General features: G+C 37.7%; 1 pseudogene; it reads right to left on the reverse strand.

The window, feature by feature from the left end:
- Window positions 1-6272: 6272 nt before the first annotated feature.
- LOC103161124 lies at window positions 6273-6490 on the reverse strand (annotated as a pseudogene).
- Between the last annotated feature and the right edge of the window lie 11266 nt (window positions 6491-17756).

The following is a 17756-nucleotide window of genomic DNA, read 5'->3' on the forward strand; positions in this document are numbered from 1 at the left end:
CAGAAACCCTACAAACTCATGGAAATTGTATAATGAGCAATTGAACCATTCTTGAGTCAAGGATGAAATAAAAAGAAGAAATTAAAGACTTTGTAGAATTTAACTAGAATGAAGACTCTACATACCAAAGCCTTTGGGACACTTTGAAAGCACTGCTAAGAGGAAAGTTCATAGCACTAAATGCCCACATGAAGAAACTGGAGAATAGTCACACTAGAGAATTAACAGAACAACTGAAAGCTCTAGAACAAAAGGAAGCAAACTCTACCCAGAGGAGTATACACCAAGAAATAATCAAACTGAGGACTGAAATCAATATAGTAAAAAGTAGGAAAACACAACAAAGACCCAATGAAACAAAGACTTGGCTCTTCGAGAAAGTCTACAAGATAGACAAACCTTTATCTAAACCAACCAAAAGGCAGAGAGAGAGTATGCTAATTAATAAAATGAATGAAAAGGGGGCATAACAACAGACACTGAGGAAATCCAGAGAATCATCAGGTCATACTTTGAAAACCTGTACTCCACAAAATTCAAAAATCTAAAAGAAATGGGCAATTTTCTGGATAGATATCACTTACCAAAATTAAATCAAGAGCAGATAAGCAAGTTAAACAGACCTATAACCCCTAATGAAATAGAAGCAGTCATCAAAAGTCTACCAACCAAATAAAGCCCAAGGCCAGATGGTTTCAGTACATCATTCTACCAGAAATTCAAAGAAGAGCTAATACCAATTCTCTTCAAATTGTTCCACACATTAGCAGTAGAAGGGACATTGCCAAGCTCTTTCTATGAGGCTACAATTACCTTGGTACCCAAGCCATGCAAACACAAGGAAAAAAAGAGAATTACAGACCAATATCCCTCATGAACATCCTTCATCCAATTGCTGTTTGAAGCAGAAACAGACACACACAGCTAAGCACTGAACCATACTACTAGAATTCAGTTGTGGAAAGGGAGGAGGGATGAGCAAAGGAACCAAGACCGGGCTGGAGACATCTGCAGAAACAGTGAACCTGATCTACTGATAGCATGGAGACCCTAGTCATAAACCTGGGGAAACAGCATTGGACCAAACCAAGTGCTCTGAATGTGGATGCCAGCTAGGAGGCCAAGACAGTCTATGGGACCTCTAGTCTCTATCCCTAGAGCACAAATGTATTTTGGGAGCCCATTCCCTATGGAGGGATACTATTGGAGCCCAGATACTGCAAGAAGGGCCTAGGCCCTCCCCCAAACGATATGACAGATGTTGAAGGTCCCTGGTGAAGGACCTCATCATCCCTTAGAGGATAGTGGGGCTGGGTTGGGATGGGTGGTGGGCAACATGGGAAGATGGATATGTAAATATGAGTAGTAATTAAAGAAATTAAATAAAAAACACCTCCTGTTGCTCCTGATAAGCCTTTTCCAAGCCCCTCCCCTCTTGTCAGTCTCAGGTTCTGGGCTGTGATGCAGACTGATATTTCTTCTTGCCACCATCTTAAAAAAAATGAAACCAAGACTTATTATTAATTATGAAAGCTTGTCTTATAGCTTATGTTTGTTCATAACTACCCCTTTTTTAAACTTTTTAAAAGATTTATTTATTATGTATAGTGTTCTGCCTGCCATAACTACCTCTTATAACTTAAATTGACCCATATATTTTAATCAACATTCTTTTATGAGGCTTGGTTACCTTACTTTGTAGTGTCCATACTGCTTGCTGTGTGACTCCTGGTGTCTCCTCCATTCTTCTCAGAATCCTCTATGCCTGGAAATCCTCGCCAATTATTGGCATTTCAACAATTTTATAAAACCAATCAGAATGACACATCTTCACAGTGTACAAAAGATTATTCCACACCAATCTGAACTTGTTTTAAAACCCCCTTGGAGATTTTAACTGTCTGTTTGTTCCTGATGTTAATAATTATTCTAATATCCTTCTTAGCTATAGCTGTCCATCTTAGTATCCTTCATCCTGGACATTTCAATAGTCATATTTTCTGTGAACTTATACTACTTGAGGAGATTTTCAATTAATTTTGTCTTAAGTGCTGTAATATTTTCCCAGAGTGACTCTCTATTCTTGTCTTCTTGAAAGAAGATAGACAAGAGACACAGTTTGAGCAGAAGTTTATTTAGCAAAGCAAAGCAAATATTCCTAACAGTGATTGAATGGAGCTTTCCCAAAGTGTGGCAGCAGTCCAACGGATCCTATTTTGGGGATTTTTAAGGACTTCTTACATTGATCTAAAGGCTCTATATAGTCTTTGCACCACATCACTGAAATATTCTGCCAAGTCCAAGTCTTGTGTATTTTCAAAAGCAGAAATATTTTCAGTGTCTACTTCACTTTAAATGAGACTACTACTCTTAGTGTCTACCAGGCATTCTCTCCAGTGAACCCTGCTTTGATTATTTCTTATATTATTTCATTAAACCTTTATAACAATAAACACATGCATGCATTCATGCATATAACTTTTTATTAATATTTATATGATGAGTGCCAGATTCTCAAATAACTTGGACCAGATCTTCCTTTAGGGTACTTTTTTCTATGATCCTCCCAAAAAACCCACAGTGGCAGAGGAAACAGAATGAGAGTATAAACAAGTTTATAACAAAATAAAGGCAATTTTAGAATGCATACCATTGGTGTTTCTGTGAGTAAATCCCCTGGCTTCTCATTTTTGTATGCAGTGGGAAAAATCTGCCTAATGCTCAAGGATATTTAGTGACAAAGCGACATTCTGGCCTTCTGGACAAACATGATATAGATGTGGGTTTCCTGCTTCCCTTATACCTAACTCCTTTTGGAGACTTCTTTTGTTCTCATAATTGATTTTATGACTACAAATGAAATCAATTTGAAGTCCTCAGGTTAGGAGACTTTGTTTTTTGTTTTTTTAATTGAAGTTTACATGGAAGGCTGAGGCTAGGGGTTTTGCAGTTAGATTATGAGTACACAAATAGGAAATAAGAATTAAGATGCTTTTAGGAAGCAAATCACCCAGATCTACATTTCATGTATGCCTTTTACAAAGTTGCATGTCTTAGTAAACTACGATATAAATTAGTGATTCACTGAAGTCATTATTACACTAACATCAGTGGCATTACCAACATCAACATTAGTCTTGTAATGCCAAAGGAAAGATCATGCCTTGAGAAAAAGTTTTGTGAAATGAGAATCAAAGCCTGAACTTGCCTCTTATGCACATTTATTTTCTCTACTTTCTCATCTAATCTGACGCTTTCGTGGCTCAGAATGGTAAGGGAGATACATTGGAATATGTAAGAATTTGTACACAAACAAACATATGCAGATCTCTTTTCTTTATAAGACTAGAAGGAAGCTAAACAATGGATAATAATTTTTATCTATGATCAAATTATGGTAAATACATTTTATGTGAGCATATTAAACTTATTCCTATCTGAAATATATTACTATGATAGTTGTCATATTTCACAAAGATAATGCCTCAAATCCTTAGCTGCCTTTTATACTATTTTCCTATTGCCCTGCTTAGGAAACCTGTAATAAACCTTATTCAGTATTTAGCAGTTTAAACTATGACCTGAGCTTTCTTGTCAGTCTCCCCACCTGTGCTCCTGCTGCCTGTGATTCTGGTCATTTTTCGCTTGCCCTCAAGGTTCTTCTTAAGAGGCCCCCATAGAAGCTGCCATGACATACTCCCTTGCTCAATCTGGTTTCCCTCTCTTCATCTGCCCTTTGTAGTGGCACTTCATAGTTATGAGGTGCATCTGAGAGGGACTTTTGTTGTCTCTGTGAGCTAAGAATCAAATGTAGCAGCTGAAAGACAAGGTGCATTCAGATGAACACTGCCACTATTGTTGAAAGCAAAGCTACTTCACATGTTGTAGGAAAAAATAGAGCTCTAGAGTTTGAAAAGCTTCCATTTTCACAAATATGAGCTTGTGAAACATCCTCTGAAATATTTGTGGTGACTAATTGTGGAAGTTTGGAGAAATACAACCTGAACTTAGAACAGCTGCTGTCAGGGAAATCAAAGAAACAAGGAAGTGCTAACTTGCCCTGTGTTGGTGTTTGAGATGTTTATGATTTTTGGTGTCTATGAAATCTTATAGTTCAAGTCTTGTGATGAGATTAATGAACTACTAAGAATACAGAGAGCTCATTCTTTGGGTCATGTGAAAACCTGGACAGGAATGGAGGCGTCATGTGAACCCACCATGAACCCTGAGATAAACAGAGGCCCTATTAGAATCCCTCATGATCCCAGACAGGAATGGAGGCCCTACTAGAACCCCTTTTGTATCCCTATAGGGAAAGAGACTTCAATAGAACCACTGGTGATGATGCCCTGACTTGAATATGGCAGTCAGCAGAACTGTGAGAAAATATATTACTGTGATTGCCATGCATTCTACTATGAGGCACACAGACTGATATGATACCTGCTTTGCCGGGGTGAAATACTCCCATTTCTCCCTATTAACCGAAGCAAGCCCATTCTCTAACATCTGGTTGTAAATATATTTTTCTGCCTGTAAGAATCTTTAAAGAAAAGAAAAAATTGCTGCAATTCTTTCATTTTGGGTCATTGCCACATTACCTCAGTAAAACCCATCCTTCCTGTTTTGTTGCCACATCTGCAACTGAGGCCAAGCATTTTCTGGCATCTAAATCAACTCTGGATTTATTATGCTCCATGTTTTTCATAAAATATATTACATACTAAATATGTTTATTATTGATGAAAAAAGAAATACAAAGGAAAGGAGATCACGGATTACAGGTATTGGAGAGGTGAAAGTTTACTGTAAATAAAAGGGAGAGAGCATAGCCAGAAGAAGAGACATCTGGGAGAGTCCAGAGTAGACAGGACCATACCGATCTGTTCCATGTGAGGAGGATGGGTGGTAAGGGAGATAGGAGAGGGGAACCGGGTGTAGTAGCTGGAAGCCCCAAAGAGAGTAGATCAGGTAACCAAAGTGGTTGGATTATATAGGGAAAAAGAGCCAGGAGAAGGACAGCCTAGTCCCTGGGTTGGAGAATTCAAGGCAGGGGGCAGTGTTTGCCAGCCAGGAGTGCCCTTTAACAGGTAGGGACTGAGGGTTATTGGGAGAACCTGGCAGTCACTTCTGCTTTGATATGTTAAATAGCTACCTCAGCCAATTGTCCCAGGTTTGAAACCTTGCAATTATTTTTCTCTTTATTAATTTAAACTAGAGACACTCTTATTCTATATATCAATCCCAGGTCCCTCTCCCTCCCATTCTCCCATGTCTGTCACCAACTCCCAGCTTATCCCCCTTCTGCTCCATAGACAGGGTGAGGCCTTCTATGGGGGATAATCAAAGTCTGTCACATCATTTGAGGCAGGGCCTAGGCCCTCCCCCATGTGTCTAGGCTGAGAACTCTAGGGGAATGGGTTCCCAATGTCCATTCCTACACTAGAAACCTGACTATTATTATATGTATTACATGATCACTAAATTACAGGCCTCACATGTCAGTTCTTTATATTGTTTCTTCTTTCCTGATGCATCAGAAACACCTATAGGAGAATAATTTCTTTTTCTTAGTAATTAAATAGCAGTTTCTTTTTTTTACTTTAAAAAATTAAATTAGAAACAAGCTTCTTTTACGTGTCAATCCCAGTTCCCTCTCCCTCCTCTGGCCCCCACTAACTGCCTATCCCATCCCCTTTCTGCTTCATAGGGAGGGTGAGGCCTTCCGTAGAAGATCTTCAAAGTCTGTGGTATCATTTGGAGCAGGGCCTAGGCCCTCTTCCATGAGTCTAGGCTGAGAGAGTATCCCTCTATATGGAGTGGGCTCTCAAAGTACATTTGTATAATTGGGATAAATCCTGATCTACTACTAGAGGTCCCATAGATTGCCTAGGCACCTGGTTGGTCCTATGCTGGTTGCCCAGCTATTAGTCTGGGGCCCATAACGTCCCCCTTGTTCAGGTCAGCTGTTTGTGGGTTTCACCAACCTTGTCTTGACCCCTTTGCTCATCACTCCTTCCTCTCTGTAACTGGATTCCAAGAGTTCAGTTCAGTGTTTAGCTGTGGGTGTCTGCTTCTGTTTCCATCAGTAAGTAGCAGTTTCTAAGTTAAGTTTTCTTGAATTGAGAACTATTTTCTTATTATCACAATTTATATTTGGAAAGATTTATAATTTTTTATTTCAATATATTTTTCTCTGATTTCTTTCTTTTCTGACTTTTCATGTTTTTTTATTTTATTTTATTTTTTTGAGTCAAATGTGGAGGTGTGGTTCATTTTATCTTCTTCACTACCAAACCAGGTGGGGGAGGAAGGAGTGATTCAACTTCTGGGTCTTCTTGTTTGTGATGACCATGGTATAAATATATCTCCTTCAGTGAACCATGAAATTCATATTATCTTGTTCCTCTTGATCGTGACAGATTTGACATCCTTCTGCCTGACTGTGAGAAGAAAGAAGGTTCTTGATTTCCTCAGTGTTCCAAGGCATGACAACAGGTACTTAGAACTGGAGACTGCACATTGGCACATCTGGTGGAACACAAAGAACTGAGAAAGCTTTATTTCATTATCTTGAGCATTTTATTTTTATCCCCATTAATGTTAAAATCATGTAAGTGACAAGTTTAATATTTTAAAATTTCCTTTTGCTGTCATAAAATGAAAATTAAATAGATTATTTCTTTCAGAGTATTGCATTTTCTTTGTCCCAACAGGCCTATAGTGTGTGTGTGTGTGTGTGTGTGTGTGTGTGTGTGTGTGTGTGTGTGTGTGTACGTATGTATATATGTATGTATGTATGTGTAAATCTAGAATTGTCATCACAAATCAGTTATGTTACAATTAAATATATCTGAGATATATCTATAATACAAGAAAAGTCCTTATTTGTAGACAGAAATTTCTGTCCTTCCTTCTCCCACAGTTGTTTAGTTCAAAATAAGCACATAAAGGTTGTAATTATAAACTGTTTGGCCAACCATTCAGGTCTCATATTGGCTCTCTCTCTCTCATAATTATTAAACCCTTTCTAGTAATCTGTGTATCTCCACATGGTCTTGGCTTACCGGTGATGCCCAGGCTTCTCTCTTCCTAGACAGATACATGGTGTCTCCTCTGAAGACTCACTCTGTGTTCCTTTTCCCAACATTATCCTAGTCTGGTAGCCCCACCTATACTTCCTGGCTGGCTAATCCTGCATGTCCATTGGCCAAAACAGCTTTATTCATGAACCAATAAGAGAAACATGCATTCAAAGCATAGAGAAGGACTTCCCCAATCACTTATTTTTGTCTTTATTATGGTGCCTATATATTACCTATTCGGTAGCTCAGAATCCTCCAGTTTTCAATCCCAAATACAATTTTTTTCTTTCCTTGTTTATCCAAAGAGAAAGTCCATTTAATGTGTAAAAATGTCTTCTCAAAAATGTTGTTTAAATTATGCACATGCTATCAATCTGTACTCTTAAATGTATAAACATTATCCTTTATTTTTCTTGTTGTGCTAAAAGAATTTTTCAAAAACTTCCATGTGTGTTTCATATAGAACTTTTGCTTTCATTATGTATACCATAAAATGTTTTCTGTCAAGTAAGCTGGCTCATGTAAAATAAAGTAAATTCAGAGAGTGCTTACTCATTCTGCTTTAATATACTCCTAATACACTCTACCTTAATTCTGTTTCATCTGCTTTTGAGAATTATAGCATACTACAAAACTTGCCAACTATTTGTCAGTACATTTTACTCCTTTTATTTCCATTCTTTTGTGCAGACTCATTTTTTCTAAAACCTTCTTTTTATTCCATTATGAAAATGGTTTTAAGAGGTTTTAGCTGCATATGTATTATACTGTGGTCTCAAGTCCCTGCCTGAGTGTGAATTAGGTACTTAGGGAAGAATGAACGCATGTGAAGGACACAGAATGGGGCCTGCATGACTCAGAAGCCTGTCTCCGAAGGGCTTGACTCACTTTAAGGGAAAATAAAAAGTGGGATAAATAAATGGATCCTGAGAGATTATCTGCTTTGTTCTCTGTGTTCAGACTGTCAGTTATCAATGTTCCGGACGACAGATATATTCTTATGATCATTCAAATGTATGATGTTCATAGTTCTTCTCTGTAAACTCACACAACCTATTAGGATGCTACACAGCTCTTGCTCACTGATCCTCCTGGCTATAATGTGTCCCTTGGATGCTTTCTGTTCCTTGTACATGCTCACATGAAGAAATTAAATACTTTTCAATAGTCAACTGTTTCAGTGAGTTTGCTATTCTACTCACTTAAAGAGTAAGGACAATCTAATTCTGGCAACATACAGTATAAGCAAACTCTGTGAGGAATGTGAGATTCTGTCTGCTTTGGGCATTGGAGCCTTGATGTTTGAAATTTATATATTTAAAGTAGCAAGGATTACATATATGCATATATGTATATGTATACATATTATATACATATACTATCTCATTAGTTTACTATAAAGATTAAATGAATAGATGCTTGTGAAAATATTGAAAAACCCTCAGATACAATTCAGTTGTGAGGCCTCTCTTTCCTCCCTTTTTTATGCTGCACACTGAGTTTTGTTTGTGTAGCTATTATTGCAAATTGAGCTTTGAGACTTTGCTTTGTCTGTTTTTCTTCAACTCTGAAAATTTCCTACAGAAATTTGAAGTTAATATTTATGTTTTGAAAAGGATAACTCAGAGCAAAATGTTAAGTTCTAGTTTATCATTTGTGATGATATCTCCTTCAAGTATGAAAGCCCAGTGTGTTACATTCTAGACTACAGAGTAATGAGATGACCTGTACTTCAAATACAGGTCAACTGTATCACAAATGCATCATTTTGGGAATCAGGGACCATCATGATTCCTAAAGGACAAGAATGTATGTCTCCTACTCAAGCTTAAATATTTTGAGTGCTGCCCAGCTTTGTAAACATGATAACCTATTGTTCTAAAGATGTAGCCAAGTTTTGTCTGATACTCCTCAGATCAGATCAAAAATAATTTATCTAATGCTAAAAATTAGAGTTAGATATAGTTAAAAGAAACATTAACATCTAAAATATTTAGATAATTGTTTACTATTATTGGAAGAAGTGTTGATTCATCATATGTTGTCACTATTAAAATACCATTATGTTCAGAAAGTTTGTGGTGTGAAGAATTAAGTCATTCCATTTGAAAAAAGAAAGGAAACTTCTAAGTCTTAGGCCACTTAGAAAGTTACAAGATTCAAAAGGAATTTCTTCAATCAGTCAGTAACAATTGCTGAAGAGACTTTATGTCTTCAGTCTGTCTGACTGTGTGCTGTGTTGTTAGCTTCAGTGAAGCAGTTTTTGGAGTCCTCTCTCATCCTGGAGCAGGATTTTCAGTGACATAGATACTTTTAAGGAGCCCATTCTGAGGTGAATAACCCCACTAAAGCATTAGTTCACTAGGATAGATTTGGGTGAAACCACTTCCGTGGTCTGTTGTCAGTACTTTATTATTATTTTAATTATTTTTATGCTTTCAAAGTTTTGTACATTTGTATAACATATATTGATCATATCTATCTACTACTACTTTTTTCCAAGTCATCTAGTACCTGTTATCCCTTATTGCCCCAACTTTATGGCCTCATTATTATTATTATTAGTAGTAGTATCATTATTATTATTAATTATTCTGTAGTCCAATTATTACTGTCCTTATGTTCCTGTGTGTGTGATAACCAATGTTTATATGAGGAAACTACCATCTAACATAGTCTCAAAGAAAATAACTTTCTGTTCTTCAGCAGCCATTAACTGCTACTGGTTGCTTTTGCCTTGGAATCTGCAGTAGGGGTGGGATCTCATCTCTTTGAACTCTCTGAATTTATTAAGGATTTTTGGTTGGCTTTGTCTTATTTTATGCAGGTCTTGTGCAGGTAACCACAGCTACTATAAGTTTTTTCATGCCAGACACGTCATATCCTGAGGCCAGCATTTCACAGATGTCTTCCACAACCTCCAGTTCTCACATTCTTTCTATACCCTGCTCTGTGACCTCTGTAGGCATTATATAAACATAGCCGAACATTGGGTGTTATTTGTATCAGCATGTTGACCAGTTGTAAGCCCCTATAATAACAACTATTTGCTGTAAAATGACACCTCTCTGACCAATGCTGACTGCATCTCAAACCTATGGGTATGTACATAACTATTTAGAATACAATTTGGCAGTAAGAACAATTAGTGAAATAACAACTAGGTTTCTTGCTCATCAGCAGTCATAGGACTTTTTTCAGGTTTATAGGACTAGGCATAAAACATATCCTATAGAACTAGCCTCATATTCAGTAAGAAATCAGTTGGCTTTTTTCATCACCAGCACACCACTATTGTATCAGTGAGCACATTTTGCCAGCCAGTCAGTAATATTTGATGCAGGATCTGGTGCTAGGTAAGATCATTAATATTGTTGTCCATTAGCAGCCTGAATAGCAACTTCCAACACTATGTAATATAGACAGTGTAAGTTTAACGTTGATTTCTGTATGCAATTTTTCCAAAGTAAATAGTGTTTTAGGCCATAAGATGTTACTACCCAGTTATGACTGGAAACCAAAAGTAGTGGCAATTGATTTGTTATTGTGGGTGCCTCTGAGGTCTTCCTGATCAATAACTCTGAGGGAGGAATTGTGTGCTGGGCACTTCGGTTTACACTAATAAAATATCTTCTAGGAGAACCATCAACCACCTAGACAGCGTTCTTCTGTTCAAACTGTGTGACCCCCGTCTCTTTCTCTCTCTCTCTCTCCCTCTCTCTCTCTCTCTCTCCTCTCTCTCTCTCTCTCTCTCTCTCTCCCTCTCTGTGTGTGTGTGTGTGTGTGTGTGTGCTCATAATCTAGTGGATTTCTAAAAGGTTTCTTCACCTATCTATGGTTTTGATCAAATCACCTATACTTTTTCCTCTTCCAGATCCCAATCTTCTCACTTAAACCTTCAACACTCGGCATTCTCCTACTCACAATTCATGTCAGGAATCCTCTATTATTTGGAGTTTTAATCTTTGATTGGAAGATTACAGTTTGCCACACAGATTTTCATGTACTTTTAATTCTGATGAAGTCTTCCAATAGCACAGAATTTCCCATCTTCTACTCATCTACATGACTGAAACCTTCTGCTCCAAGTAATGTCCTCACTTTCATCTTACCTTCATTTTTCTTTCTTTCTACCTTAAACCATCTGTCCTAATGATGTGTTTCTAGTTCCCTAGCTTCTCCATATCCTCTGGGACAAGCATAGAAATTAAATATGTAAGCTAGAATCATCATATGAGAGGAAAATTAGGTGCTTGTTTTCAGTTTCTGGGGACCAGACTCATGTATACAATTTTAACTTCAGAAAATATTTTGTTTTTCCATTACAAATGGATAATATACTCTCTGATCTATAGTCTAGCAGTTTCTGAGTATCAGGATGTATTTAAAGTTGAATTTTGTGCAAGATGAGTGGCAAGGGTCTACTTATTTTCTTGTATGTGGAAATATAGGTTTCTAAACAACATTCATTTAAAAAGCTGTCTTCTCTCTTATATATTTTTGGTTGTTAAATTTGCGTGGATTAATATCTAGGCCCTCTATTTTTTCTGTTGATCTAAATGTTCCTTTTCATGTCATTATCATAATGCTTTAACAATATGGATCTAGAATGTGACATGAAATAAAGTAACATTCTTAGTTCAGGATGGCAATTTCAACTATTAGTTCCTCCAATTTGGGAATGCAGCATCATAAATATTCTCATCTTCTGATGCCTTCTTCACTGTCTTTCCTTAAAGTCTACATTCTTAAAACTTACATTGCACACCTCTCCCCCTTGTCAGGTTTATTCCTCAGTATTCTATTTATATTGTTGAGTCTGTTGTTAATGTGATTGTTCCCCTGATATCTTTTCTAAAATGTTTGTCATTGGTATAGTGGAAGGCTAATAATTGGTCAGTTTTTATCCTCTCCATGTCATCATAATTAAAATAGACTTAATGACATCAACAAGCCATCCCACACAAACATTAAAGAATACACATTCTTCCCAAAGTCCATGGAACTTTCTCAAAAATTGGGTCATATATTGGGAGACAAAAGCAACAGTCAAGAAATGAAAGAAAATTTCAATGGCTTATTATATTATAGTTGACCACATGGAACAAAGTTAGCTGTTCACAATTATAGAAATCAAGATTCAAATCACTCACAGTAAGATGAGGGACAGCATCTCTTGACTACTGCTTACAACATTGTATGAAATCTTAGCTAGAGCAGTTACACTGGAGGATAAAATTAAATGGATATAAATAGTAAAATTAAAAGTCCCTGTTTGCCATAAATGCAATTTTACATTTGAAATGATGATAATTCCAATATTACTTCACTTGAAGAGTCATACAAAAGGATATACCATAGATAAATTTTCGTAAGTTTCAGCTTGTGTACTTTCAAAACAGGGTTTCTTTTTGTTTTGTTTTTACCTGAAATAAAGTTCATGAGGACTTGTTCTTGAGAAACAAAATTGGACTAAAACTATTTAAAGTATGTGTCACTCTTTCAGTGAGTTTTGGTTTTCAAAAGGATATCAAATTTTTGATATCACTATAAGAAGACACAACATTCTCCTTTTCTCTAGGCGTCTATTTAAATGTGTCAGGTTTGCTTCACCCATCTTACCAAAGAACAAGAAAAAAAATGTGAGCATGTCTTGCAATTCCTGGTGATACAGTTGTCTAATTCTCCTGAAATATGAAGTCTGGTAAACCCAGTTGACTTGAAGAATACTGATACTGATTGTCATAAGACAAAGGAATATGTGACACACTGAGGGATGATTAGCTCTTGTTTGACTACTCACATCTGGTTGTGTCACTAGTTACAAAATTAACAAACACTCTCTTTTCCTTTCACCTATATTTTTAAGGTTGTTTTTTGAGAGCAAATTAAAGTTTTGAAATTTTATTAGTAATTCAGTAGTTTCATGCAGTGTAGGTTTATCATCTCTCTCAACTCCTCCTAGATGAAAACCTATTACATGTCCACTCAACTTTGTGTTCAATCCTGTTCTTTCTTTCTATTTTTCTTTCTTCCGCCTTCACTCCTTCATTTTTTCATTCTTTCTTCCTTCTTCCTTCCTTCCTTTCATTCATTCTTTCTTTCTTATCCATTAAGTCCAATTTGTGATGCCAATATGTTATTGGATATGTAACCTTCCATTGAAGCATGTTCTATATTCCATAAGAACATTTATTTATTTATTTATTTATTTATTTATTTATTTATTGTAATTAGACCAATTGATATTTAGAAACAAGCTTCTTTACATATCAGTCAAAGTTCCCTCTCCCTCCCCTCCTTCCCTATCCCCCAATCCCTATCCCAATCCCTATCCAATCCCTATCCCTGCTCCCCAGGGTGGATGAGAACTTCCATGGGTGATATTCAAAGTCTGTCATATCATTTGGAGCAGGGCCTAACCCTCCCGCATGTGTCTAGGCCGAGAGAGTATCCCTCTATATGGAGTGGGCTATACCTAGTACACACATGGGCTTTGGGAGCCTACTCTAAACAGGGGAATCATTCTGAAGAAAATCCAACTTGCCCTCTCCCAGAAGTCATTCATTTCTTTAGTGGCTGCTTAACTAGAGTTGGGATTTCATGTACAACTTTCCAATGCATTCTGAGTTTTTTCTTGGCTTAAGCTTATAGAGGGTTTGTGCCTGGTATCACAATGATTCTGATTTCATAATTACCACTGCCATGTTGCAACTGAAGGGCACTGGTTTCTTTTATTCATCTATTGTCTCTACTCCAAAAGCCTTTCTACCCCCTTGTCTGCAGTAACATGAGCTTTGGGAAGAAATGATGGCATACAAATTTCTCATTTAAGGCTCAGCATTCAACCATTTCTTATTTTCTATAAGTGGTCCAGAGTGTCTCTTGTGCTAATCATCATTCACTATAAATTGAACCTCTGTTGAGGTCTCAGGTTTAAACAGAGAGTTCTATAAAACAAACAAATGAATAAATAAATAAAATTGTTTATGAAATGTTTAAAAAGTAATCAACATCCTTAGATATCAGGAAATGTAAATTAAAACTACTTTGAGATTTCTTTTACTATAGTCAGAATGGATAAGATCAAAAGCCTAATGACAACTACTGGTATGAATTTAGAGAAAAATGTAATATTCCCTCCTGATAGAAGTGAAAATTGATGCATCTGGAAGTGCTTTAAAATATATATATATATATATATATATATATATATATATATATATATATATCACTATTCAGCTATACTACCAAGACATATACTCAAAGGGATACATATCCTACAATATGGACTTCAGTTCATCCATGCTTGTTGCTGCTCTATTAAGAATTTACAATCAAAGGACACAGTCAGTAAGACAAATCAACAGCCCACAGAATGGGAAAAGATCTTCACCAACCCTGCATCTGACAGAGGGCTGATCTCCAAAATATACAATGAACTCAAGAAGCTACCCACCAAAATAAGAAAAAATGAAATTAAAAAGTGGGGTGCAGACATAAATAGAGAATTCTCATCAGAGGAATCTGAAATGGCTGAAGGACACAAGAAAGTGCTCAAAATCCTTGGCCATCGTAGAAATGTAACTCAAAACAACTCTGAGATACCATCTTAAACTGGCCAGAATGGCTAAAATCAAAAACACCAATGACAATCTATAATGGAGATGTGGAGAAAGGAACACTCCTCCATTGCTGGTGGGAGTGCAAAATTGTAAGACCACTTTGGAAATCAGTATGGCGGTTGCTCAGAAAAATGGGAATCAGTCTACCTCAAGATCCAGCCATTCCTTTCTTGGGCATATACCCAAATAATGCACATTCATACAACAAGGTCATATGTGGAACCTTGTTCATAGCAGCATTGTTTGTAATAGCCAGAACCTAGAAGCAATCTAGATGCCCCTTAACTGAAGAATGGATAGAGAAAATGTGGTACATTTATACAATGGAGTACTACTCAGCAGAAAAAAAAAAGCAATGGAATCTTGAAATTGGCATGCAAATGGATGGAAGTAGAAGAAACCATCCTGAGTGAGGTAATCCAGTCACAAAAAGACAAACATGGTATGTACTCACTCATAAATGAATTTTAGACATAGAGCAAAGTATTACCTTCCTACAATCCTCTTTACCAAAGAAACTAGGAAACAAGAAGGACTCTAAGGGAAAAATGCATGGTCCCCTGAGAATGAGAGGCAGCAGGATCTCATGAGCTAATTGGGAGCATGAGGGTAGGAGAGAGGGAGCTGTCAGGATGAGAGGAGGAGAAGAGGGGAGAGGAGGAAATGGAGGAGAAGAAATGTTGATTTGGTGGAAGAATAGAGGAGAGCAGGAGGAGAGATACCATATCAGAGGGAGTCATTATAGGACCTAGGAGAGATCTGGCACTAGGAAGTTTTCCAGAAATCTACAAGGATCACACAAACTGACAATTTAGGCAATGGTGGTGTCCTTCCCCTATGATGCGACTGTGGCTGATGGAAGCAGAGGCAGACATCCACAGATATACACTGAACTGAACTGTGGAACCTAGTTGGAGAGAGGGAGGAATGAAGATCAAGGGGGTGGGTCCCAGACTGGTGAAACCACAGAAGCAGGTGGACTGAACAAGGCGGAGCACATGGACCCCAGACTGCTGTCTGGGAGGCCAGCACTGGACTGATCCAGACCCCTAAACATGGATGTCAATGTGGAGGCCCCTGCACTCTAACGGACCCCTGGTAGTGGATTAGTATTTTTCCCTGGTGTAAGAAGGGACTTTGAGAGCCCATCCCATGTATAGGCCTGGATAGATGGGACCAGGCCTAGGCATGGCCCAGGATGACGTGGTGGACTTTGGGGAGCCCCCATCGAGGGCCATACCCAGCCTGGGGAGTGGAGGGTGGATGGGGTTGAGGGGAGGTGGGACGTTGGGGGCAAGGGTTTGGGGAGGGGAGGAAGAGGGAGGAGGGATTGACATGTGTAGCAAGCTTGTTCCTAATTTGAACTAATAAAAAATATTACAAAAAGAATATATAACCAATGATTTAATTGTTCATCAGCCAATTACTAATACAAATTCAGTAGTATTACACAATGGATATCATTCAGGGAATAAGAAAAACAAAGTCATAAAATTCACTGAGACAGATAAAATGTTTCCTGTCATTTTCAAATGTTAATGTTGCATCTTCAGATACATATCTTTCATTTGAAATACACATATTGAGTTCATTAAATTTGTAAACTCCTGTTGGGAAAGGGAGCTTTCCAGAGAGATGAGAGGTAGCAATAGTATAAACCTTAAGAGGATTAATGAACAGGAATGGTTGAATTGGGTTAGTGGATATGAGTGAGGGCTGGGCAAAAAGATATCTGGAGGGATAATTACACTACATATCTTTTGGGGAAAGTCATATTAAAAACTACCTATTACGGTAGAAGCTGACTAATATATATGCCTTAGTCACTGTTCTGCTGCTGTGAGGACACATTATTACAAAGACAACTTATAAGAGGAAGTATTAGTTTGGAGGCGTGCTTACAACCTCATAGTGTTAGTCATGGTAGTTAGTATGGCAGCAGGCATACAGGCATGGAACTGTTTTAATAGCTGAAAGTTTACATTTAATCCATAAGTTTCAGGCAGAGGGAAAAAGTGACTAGCCCTGATATGTGCTTTTGAAATCTCAAAGCTCACCCCCTGTGATATACCTCTTCCAACAAGACCATACCTCTAATCCTTCCTAAACAGTCGACCAACAGTGAAGAAAATACTCAAACATATGATCCTATGAGAATCATTCTCATTCAGATCATGAGAATACACACACACACACACACACACACACACACACACACACACACACAAACCCCAAAACAAGCAAATACACACACATAAAAATGAAGAGATCAAAATAAGAGATAATATAATAAAGGGAGACATAGGTTTAAAGAGAAACCAGCAACTAAGAAAATGTCTGAAGAGCTACAAAGATGACACCAACTAACAATCTAAGCAACAGAGGAGAGACTACTTTAAATGTCCTCCCCTGATAATATTGATGGTTAATTCATATGCTATTGTATAGCCTTCATCCAGCAACTAGTGGAAGTAGAAGCAGACATCCACAGCTAAACCTTGAGCTGAACTGAAATCCAGTTGCAGAGGAGGAAGACTGATGAGCAAAGGGGTACATACCAGGCTGGTGAAACTCACAGAAACAGCTGTACTGTACAAGGGAGAGCTTTTGGTCCCCAGACTGATCACTGGGAAACCAGCATGGGATTGATCCAGACCCCGTGAATGTGGGTGTCAGTGGGAGACCTTGGAAATCTATGGGGCCTCTTGTAATGGATCAGTACTTATTTGTAGCATAGGAATGGACTTTGGGAGCCCATCCCACATGGAGGGATACTCCCTGAGCCTAGACACAAGGGGGTTGGCCTAGGCCTTATCCCAAAAAATATGACAGACTTTAAGACCCCCCTATGGAAGGCCTCAACCTCCCTGGGGAGCAGAAAGGGTATGGGATAGGTAGGGTATTAGTTGGGGGTTGGGGGCAGGGCAGGAGAGGAGGGAGAGGAATTTGGGATTGACTTGTAAAATAATTTTCTTTCTAAAAAAATAATTTAAAATGGAGTTACCCTTTAGATGTTTTCAAATGTTCAACCCTAAGACATTTTACA

The sequence above is a fragment of the Cricetulus griseus genome, assembly GCF_003668045.3.
Source record: "Cricetulus griseus strain 17A/GY chromosome 1 unlocalized genomic scaffold, alternate assembly CriGri-PICRH-1.0 chr1_0, whole genome shotgun sequence".
Taxonomy (NCBI): domain Eukaryota; kingdom Metazoa; phylum Chordata; class Mammalia; order Rodentia; family Cricetidae; genus Cricetulus; species Cricetulus griseus.